This window comes from Dipodomys spectabilis, unplaced genomic scaffold (assembly GCF_019054845.1).
Source record: "Dipodomys spectabilis isolate Male_0828 unplaced genomic scaffold, ASM1905484v1 ptg000454l, whole genome shotgun sequence".
NCBI classification, from domain to species: Eukaryota; Metazoa; Chordata; class Mammalia; order Rodentia; family Heteromyidae; genus Dipodomys; species Dipodomys spectabilis.
Window position 1 is genome coordinate 417,664 of NW_024871131.1, and position 8,382 is coordinate 426,045.

At 35.2% G+C, this 8,382-nt stretch overlaps 1 pseudogene; it reads left to right on the forward strand.

The window, feature by feature from the left end:
- The first annotated feature begins 4,255 nt into the window (after positions 1 to 4,255).
- LOC122098045 lies at positions 4,256 to 4,355 on the forward strand (annotated as a pseudogene).
- The last annotated feature ends 4,027 nt before the right edge of the window (positions 4,356 to 8,382 follow it).

Below are 8,382 nucleotides of genomic sequence, written 5' to 3' on the forward strand. Positions count from 1 at the left end.
GCTCAAAGCTAGTGCTCTACCACTTGAGCCACAATGCCACTTCTGGTTTTTTTCTTTTTGCTTATTTGGTCCTGAGAAATCGAACTCGGGGCAGCAAGCATGCAAGGCAAGCACTCCACCACTGAGCCACCTTCCCAGCCCGACACAAGAAGACTTTCAAGGCAAAAGAAAAAAAGAAAAACGGATATCCAAACATTTGTGATCACAGTTTCTTGGACTGGTTTTTTTGAAGACAAAGTTTTACATTACAGTTTGTCCTGATTAACATCAATGTTGGGTTCTTATGGCAACCAAATGCAGGGGTGAAGTTTAATGGACTCCCTTGAACAAGTAAACAGCATGATAAAAAAAATTGCAAATAATATTTAGTGAATTACTTTCACCAATTACTTTTCCAGAATAAAGAAGGAAATATATAATTCAAAATTAATTGACTTAAAAGTATGAAGAAAGAGTAGTGAAGAGAGATGAAAGAAAACATAGAGAATTGTTTTCTTTCCAGCGGAGTAATGGGTTCTTGATCTTTTCTCTTGCATTCTATCTTCACAAGCTATCAAGTGTGGCTCAGGAGTGGAGTATCCAGTTCAGAGAGAACTCGCAGAAGGAAGATAACATTTGCAGCAGATATAGGTGATTTATAACCTGAGACAATCTATTTAAATCTGTTCAAATTTCTCCCCTACCCCAAACTGCCCTCTTTTAATAGTTTTGTTTGCTTTTCTTAATACTGCCCTTCATTAACTGCTTAAAATTTTGAGAGGTCATATTCATACTCTCTAGAGATTGCTGTTTGGTTATAATTTTTGTGTGTTTTTTAACTGAATTTCAAAAGGTTGTGCAAGTGTGTTACAATTAAATATGTCCATCTAATTGTCCAATGCTCCTGGATCAGATTTCACTCCTTCTATCATAGTCAACCAACTCCTTCTACAAGATGTATTTCAGATTTACCACTTCCTTATCACTTGTGTACATTGATATTCTAGCTGTGCTTGCCCCTTGTTCCATTTTTCATTCATTCTATGTATTTACAATTATTCCTCTCTAGCTTCAACTTCCTGATAGTCATTCTGTTAAACTCTCTGTTGATAGTTTGAAAGGTTTATATACATTCCATGGAGTTTCAATCCTGCATATACTTGAACTTATGTCAGCTTATATTTCCATAATTCATTCATCTGCAATAATAATTTGCAAGACTGGAGGCGTGAAGCACCTAGACATGATTTAATTCTCATCCATTTAGAAGATTAATCGTTAGTCAACAAGAAAGTTTAAAAATGGTTTAGAATGTATTCCAAACAACCAATTTTTATAAATGGCTTTGTGCAAGGGTGTGTGATTATTTTATTTTACATGGGATAATATTTTGTAGTACATTTAAGTTTTGAAAAAAAGAAAATTAAAATTTACTATTATAGAGGAATATGATAGAAATAGAAGACAGATTTTATGTTTGTCACATCTCTGACGAGTACCCATATTCAAGATTTACTATGTTAGACAGATAGGAAAAACATAAAATAACATATGATAAGGCAACTATTTGTGACTTTTTAAAATGTACCTTATTAAATGATGAAATTTACTTTATTATCTAACGTTTGGGTTTGAAATATGGGAGGCTGATACATTTAACAAATTTGAAAGGCACCTAATGAATAACACAAATGGTGGGTGGTACTATTTCTACAGTTTAATGAATGGTTGAACCTGATTGGCATTAGTGCTGGGTAAGTAAATCAACTCTATTGTACCTCTATTGTAACTCTATTGCCACTAAGTATCATTTATTTGTCAAATGTTATTTTGGCGAATGTGATTTTTTTTTTTGGTAGTTCGTGGGGCTTGAACTCTGGGCTTGGGCACTGTCCCTGTGTTCTTCAGCTCAAGGCAAACACTCTATCACTTGAGCCACAGTGCCACTTCTGATATTCGAGTGGTTTATTGGAGATAAGAGTTTAACGGACTTTCCTGCCTGGGCTGGCTTTGAACCGTGATCCTCAAATCTCAGCCTCCTGAGTATTTAGGATTACATGCGTGAGCCACTAGTACCTGGTTTGCGAATTTGATTTTTCAAAGATTATTTGAAAAAGAATACACTTTCAGGAGATTAAATATTTTGAGAATGACAACATTTTTATACCACAGAACCAAGTTTTACTGAAGTACCAGTGTATTTTTTTTTATTGTGAAAATACTGTACAGAGGGGTTTCAATTACGTGGGGAAGATAATGAGTACATTTCTTATCAAGCATTGTAGCCTCCTCCTTTGTTTCCACTTCTCATCCTTTAGCATCCTCCCCCTGCGCCCCGACCCAATCTTCCCTCCCCTCTCCCGCACCCAAGTTGTAAAGTTTATTTTCGACATGGCAACTTGTACATATCACAGTGTTATCAAGCACTAAGGATATTCTCAATTAATTTTTTTCTGAATTACATTTGACCTCTAATTCAAGTTTTCCTGACCTTTATAGACCAATTGTGAATCTATCCTTCCAGGAGCTATTTTTCAGGCCCACTTATGCTGGACTGAAATCGTTCATTAATCATTAGGGAAGGGGTATTAAAAATAGTCTTGTGACACTTTGTGATCTTGTTCACTCCTATGGGCTAGTCATCTGTAAACCGAAAGTTTGAATTGCAGTACTTTCTCATAGATTTTTTGGTCTCATCCTTCATTTTAAGTTGACTTGCATTTCACTATTGCTTACTGCTAATTCCTGCTTCTCAAGGAATTGGGGCCCTGAAATATTATTGGAAATGAGAAATTGACATGGCTCTTCAATTATTTCTGTTGGCATGTTGCCTGGGCCTAGTTGAGAAGTCTTGACCCTGTTATATGATGATGCGGGTAACTGGGACATGGGATCCTAGGACCCATACATCTTGCAGAAGATAATATCTTGTATACATAATATCAGAAAAATTTGGGTATAATCAATAGGTATGCTTCAGAAATATGGAGAAAAAACAGTTTGGAACAAGCGAGTTGAAACAATAAACAGAGCAGCAGAGTAAAATTCCTTATACTTTAGAGGAAATCAACATTTTTTTTTTTACCATGTGAATTCAGAAGAACAAGAACACTTAGAAGGTATCACAAGTTTATAGTGAAGACATTACATTGATACTTTTTATATTCTAGTTTGTATTCTAAACCTAATTATTTGTATTCTAATTTTCTTTATTGGAATAAATAATTATCAATTTATTTGTCAAATTATCAATTAATTCTACTAAGTTTCACTGTGTGAAATATGAAATCAGCACATATAAATATAAAATATATAACTACATATAATATAATAAAAAGGGCACATGTTTTGCATTGTTCTGTTGTGGTTAGGGTATCAAAGACAACTCTGTTTTAAAGTATTATTGCATTATCTGTACCTCAGTGATAGGTAGAGTTAGACCTAAATCTTTAGCATTTGTAGATTTACAGCCTGGAGGCAAGAGGAAACACTGTGATTAAACATTACCAATTTAAGGCTTAATAATGAGGAGAAACATGGACTTCTCCTGGAGCTATGGAAATATTTGGTGATAGAAAGGCAGTAGTGTAAGTTCCTGCCTGGTTGGAAGGTAGACAGTCCAGACATTAGGAAATCATGCATATGACGAATTTTTTTCACCTTGGCGTTAGTTACTTTTGAAATGGTAGGTATAATAGACACTTAAATTTTGATAAAATACCTTCTAGTCTGAACAGTTCTGCTGAACTGTTCATCTCTCTATGATCCCTTGTAACTAAGATTAGTTTTGTTCCAGTAAGACAATCTATGCTGTCAGGGTAGGATATTCTGGTTGGTCTGTTCCTACATAGAAGAAGGATAAAGGGTCAGGTAGAAATTTGTGCCAGTAAGACCTCATTTGGAAAATTTAAGCTGAAGAAGTTTAGAAGTAGCTCTTAAGCAAGGCTTACGTTGAATCTATTAGCTCCACAAAGCTAACTCAGTTACATAAATAAGAACTTGAAAAAGCCATCACCTTAGGACCTAGCTATAAGTGCTTCAAAGTATGATCAAATCTAAAATGAAAAAGCCTTAAAATTGTCATTGACAAAAAAACGCAAATGTGAGCAATCGACCGAACAATGTAATTTTTTTTCCACTATACACATTATTTTAGGGAAATAAGATCAATAGTATTGTTAGGAACAATAAGGTTTCCTTGCTACAAATAGGCACCCAAGGATATAAGCCTGTATAAAGATTGCATCATTAACTACTTAAATTTAGAGGATACTACATGCTTCAGCAGCACGTATACCCAAATTACAACAATACAGAGATTAACATAACACTTGCACAAGGATAATATGAAAATTTGTGAAGTATTCCATATTTTCCATTGTTCAGTTGCAGAAATGAAAAACAGTTATTAAAAGGTTAATTACAAAATTACAAGTGTAACAATATATGCAAGTGTTAGAATTAAACGTTAGTTTGATATCAGTGTATTAAATCTTCACCTTAGAAAGGCCTTTACATAGAACTTCACAAAACTTTTGAAATTAGTTAACATTATCATTTTATCCCAAAGAAACAAACTACTATAAGAACCTAGAAAAAGGGGCTGGGAAGGTGGCTCAGTGGTAGAGCGCTTGCCTTGCATGCTTGAGGCCCTGGGTTCGATATCTCAGCACCACATACGCAAAAAGAAAAAAGTCAGAAGTAGCTCTGTGGCTCAAGTGGTAAAGCGCTAGCCTTGAGCTGAAGAGCTGAGGGTCAGCTTTCAGAGTTCAGAGGCCCAGAGTTCAGGCCCATGACTGGACCAAAAAAAAAAAAAGAACCTAGAAAATATAATCTTAAATTTTCTATACGAAATGCAATCTGAAAGGACACATTTATTAATAAATAACATATTATAAAACAATGTTGAATTCAAAGTATATCTAGGAAAGAATTAAATAGATTATGGATATTATGCAAACACAGAATATAGAATATTTTAAAATATTCTTTTTTCAGTCAAGAACCAGAAATATCTTTAGCTTCTGTACCACTCATTTCAACAGATAGGATCAAATTATTTCTGATTAAAAAATCACAAACTCTGCAGAAATCATTATAGATGTACACAAACAACTCAAATACATTTTGACATCAAAGTCAGGCAATTCAATTGGAAAAATTCCACGGAATTTTTACAGTAAGATATTGCTGTTATTTGGATTGTGAAAATATTTTGTATGGACACAAAGAATGGACCGGCATTTTGATGTTTAAGAAACGTAACTGATATCTTAGCTATGCTAAATAATGCTGCGATAAACATAGTTGTTCTGGTAGCTTTAGTATGGTCTTGTTTGATGCCCCTAAGTAGATGAATGGATTAAGAAAATAGAATTCTATGGAATGGAATTTTATGTCTCCCTCAGAAAGAATGCCATTGCCCCATTTGTAAGGAAATGGAAAGAATTGGAAAACAATATATTAAGTGAAGTAAACCAGGCCCAAAGAAACATAGATCCCATGGTTTCCCTTATTAGCAATAACTAATATATGTCTGAGACAAACAGAAATGGTCAGATAAGTTGATATTAGTTGAATTGAACCCCAAGATAAGGATTCAAATGTTACTTTTTTCTTTCTTGCAATTGTTTCTAACATATTTATAAGATGATATCTTTGCTGCTTTGTATGTCCTTCCACCACCGTAAAACCCCTACTTTAATTTTATTTGATGTTGGTATGATTTGTGGATGGAAGGGAAAAAACAAATTGTTTAAATAGGGATACAGGTTGACCCATTGCAACAATGATATATACAAGACGTCAGGTAGAAAAACGAACTTTACAACTTTGACGGGGGGAGGGGTAGTGAGGGGGGATGGGAGTGGGAGGGAGATGAGAATGTATGGGAAGGGGAAATAAAGGAGGAGGCAAAAATGCTTGATAAGAAATGTACTCATTACCTTGCCCATGTAATTTTAACCCCTCTGTATGGTGTTTTCACAGTAAAATAATAAAATTCAACAAAAAAAAAGATAAAAGAAAAGAAACTTAACCGAACCATTACAACTTAATAGAACAATTTGTACAACCTTCCACAACTTCAAAGAGTAGTGATACATACTTATCCTTTTGGTAATATTAAAGGCAGTTTCTTCCAAGTTTTTCTTCAGACCTGGTTTGATATAATGGTTCAACAGAAGGAGATCTAGTGTATCTTTGCTATCTATATTCCCAGCAGCAAGATGCAAGGGAGTCAAGAGGCATTTAGTTTGGGCATTGGTATTTGCATCATGATGAAGTAAGAAAGACGCCACACTGGTATTATTCCACGAGTAAGCATTGCGCAGGGGTATCCAGCCATTAACAATTATTGCATGAATATCTGCTGCTTGAGCCACCAACTCATGGACAATGTCTACATGTCCACTGTAGGCTTCCCGATGAAGAGGGGTATATTCATTGTCATCCCTAGTATTCACATGAGTGGCCTTTATGGAAAGTAGTCACCACACTATAGTAAGCCGATTATTTTCAGCAGCACAAAGAAGAAATTTGCTTGGATCCTACTCCATTTTTTTTTCTTGCAATTGATACAATTTCTCACTTTTTCGTTTTGTTACTCATCTTCATCAGAATTGCCTAACTAGAGTCTTTCAGTGCCAGTGGGAATAAGGTGTCCATGTATTTCCCCAATAGTTCATAATGGTTGAACTTGTGGGAAAAATACAGTGAATTTTCTGCATCTGTTTTTTTCATGATGATTTATTTTCTCTTTTTACATTTTTATTATCCTAAGTCATTCTAACTGGAAAGTAGGGAATTGATGGAGAGCAAAGGAGAGATGTTCCTCCGTATCCAAAGGTACAGACTGAAAATGAGGATCATGTGCAGCTTCTCCCAGGAATGAGAAAATAGAAGGTGGCTCAGTGGTAGAGTGCTTGCCTTGCATGTATGAGCAACGGCAGGTCATGTCCACTTTGTAGCCTTGTCATTCAGACCCACGGTGCAAAGAAAAAGACATAATACCCCAGCCCTCTGAAGCTCGCCACTTTTTGTGGTATCCTACTTTTTTTTCTTCCTGCAAACCCCCAGGGCCTAGGATCCCAGGATGGGCTATGGGTCCAGAGACTGCACCACAGCCTAGGGTGATGGAAGCTGAGTCAGCATAGCCACAACCTGAATTCAAGCCCCGTGGTTAAAAATAAAGAATTAATAAAACAATTAATTAATTATTTAACTAAATTAAAAAGAAATAAAGATCTCTGGTTTGGAATTTCTGCCAGTTTCCTTCCTTAACCTGGAATTTGTACTCAGGGTCTTGGTAAATCTGTAGCAATGTGAGGGAAGGTGCAGCGTTGCCACTACTTGAGTTCAAACCCCGTGCCAAGCCAAAAATCAAAAAAAGTCACTGAGCTCGGCAGGGGGAGTAGTTGTGGAGATGGGAGGGAAGGGAAGGTAGGGGGAAAACAAACAAAAGAGGAGGCAACAATGCTCAATAGGAAATGAACTCATTACCTTGCTCATGTAACTGTGATCCCTCTGTACAACATTTTTGCCATAAAAATGTACAAAAAAAGAAAAAATGTAGTGGTCAGAGAAGCACTTTGGGATTAATGGAAGGATGTCTGAAAAGCTGTATAAAATTCTACACTGCTTTTTTTTTTAAATGCTCTGTATGAAACTGAATGAACATAACTGCTTTCAGTAAAAAAAAAAAAAAATTAAGCTACTGTCGTGGAACTGGGGTCAGTATTTCTGTAATTGCTGTGATTTGATCTCACCCTCCAGGTAACTATTTTGCACCAAGAGTGAAGACGAAGCTTACTGTCTTTGAGGAAAACAAATTCAGGCTAGAGTTCTGAAAGCCCAAATGAATGCCCTGCAATGGAAAATAATATTACTATACATGTGTAATATATGATATATACTTACATATGTATGTTTATTACATATAAATTTTATTATTGATTTTGTATTTTATTTTTTATTTGATTCATTTATTTATTGTTTATTGTATTTAGTATTATTATACACATAATATTTAGTACATGTTTTACATCTATTATAAAATGATTCACAATAATTTAAGACATTGATTCATTTTCATTTATACTTTATTAAGTGTTGAAACATGATACATAATTAAATGGAAGCATTTGTTACAGTCTTCACATGTTTAGAGTCTCGCCCACAGATGAGCTTTGTCTTCTTTATCTTTGGAAACCTTCCTATAGGGATTTCTTTAGATGATTTATAATCAGAGGTCTTTTCTTGAGGATAGGCAAGTTGAGGGATAAAATTTAAGGGTGGGGCTAGAAATGTGACTTAGTGGTAAGGAGCTTGCTCAGCATGCATGAATGCCATGGTTTGAATCCTCAGTGCCACATACTCAGAAAAACCCAGAAGCTGTGGAGTGGC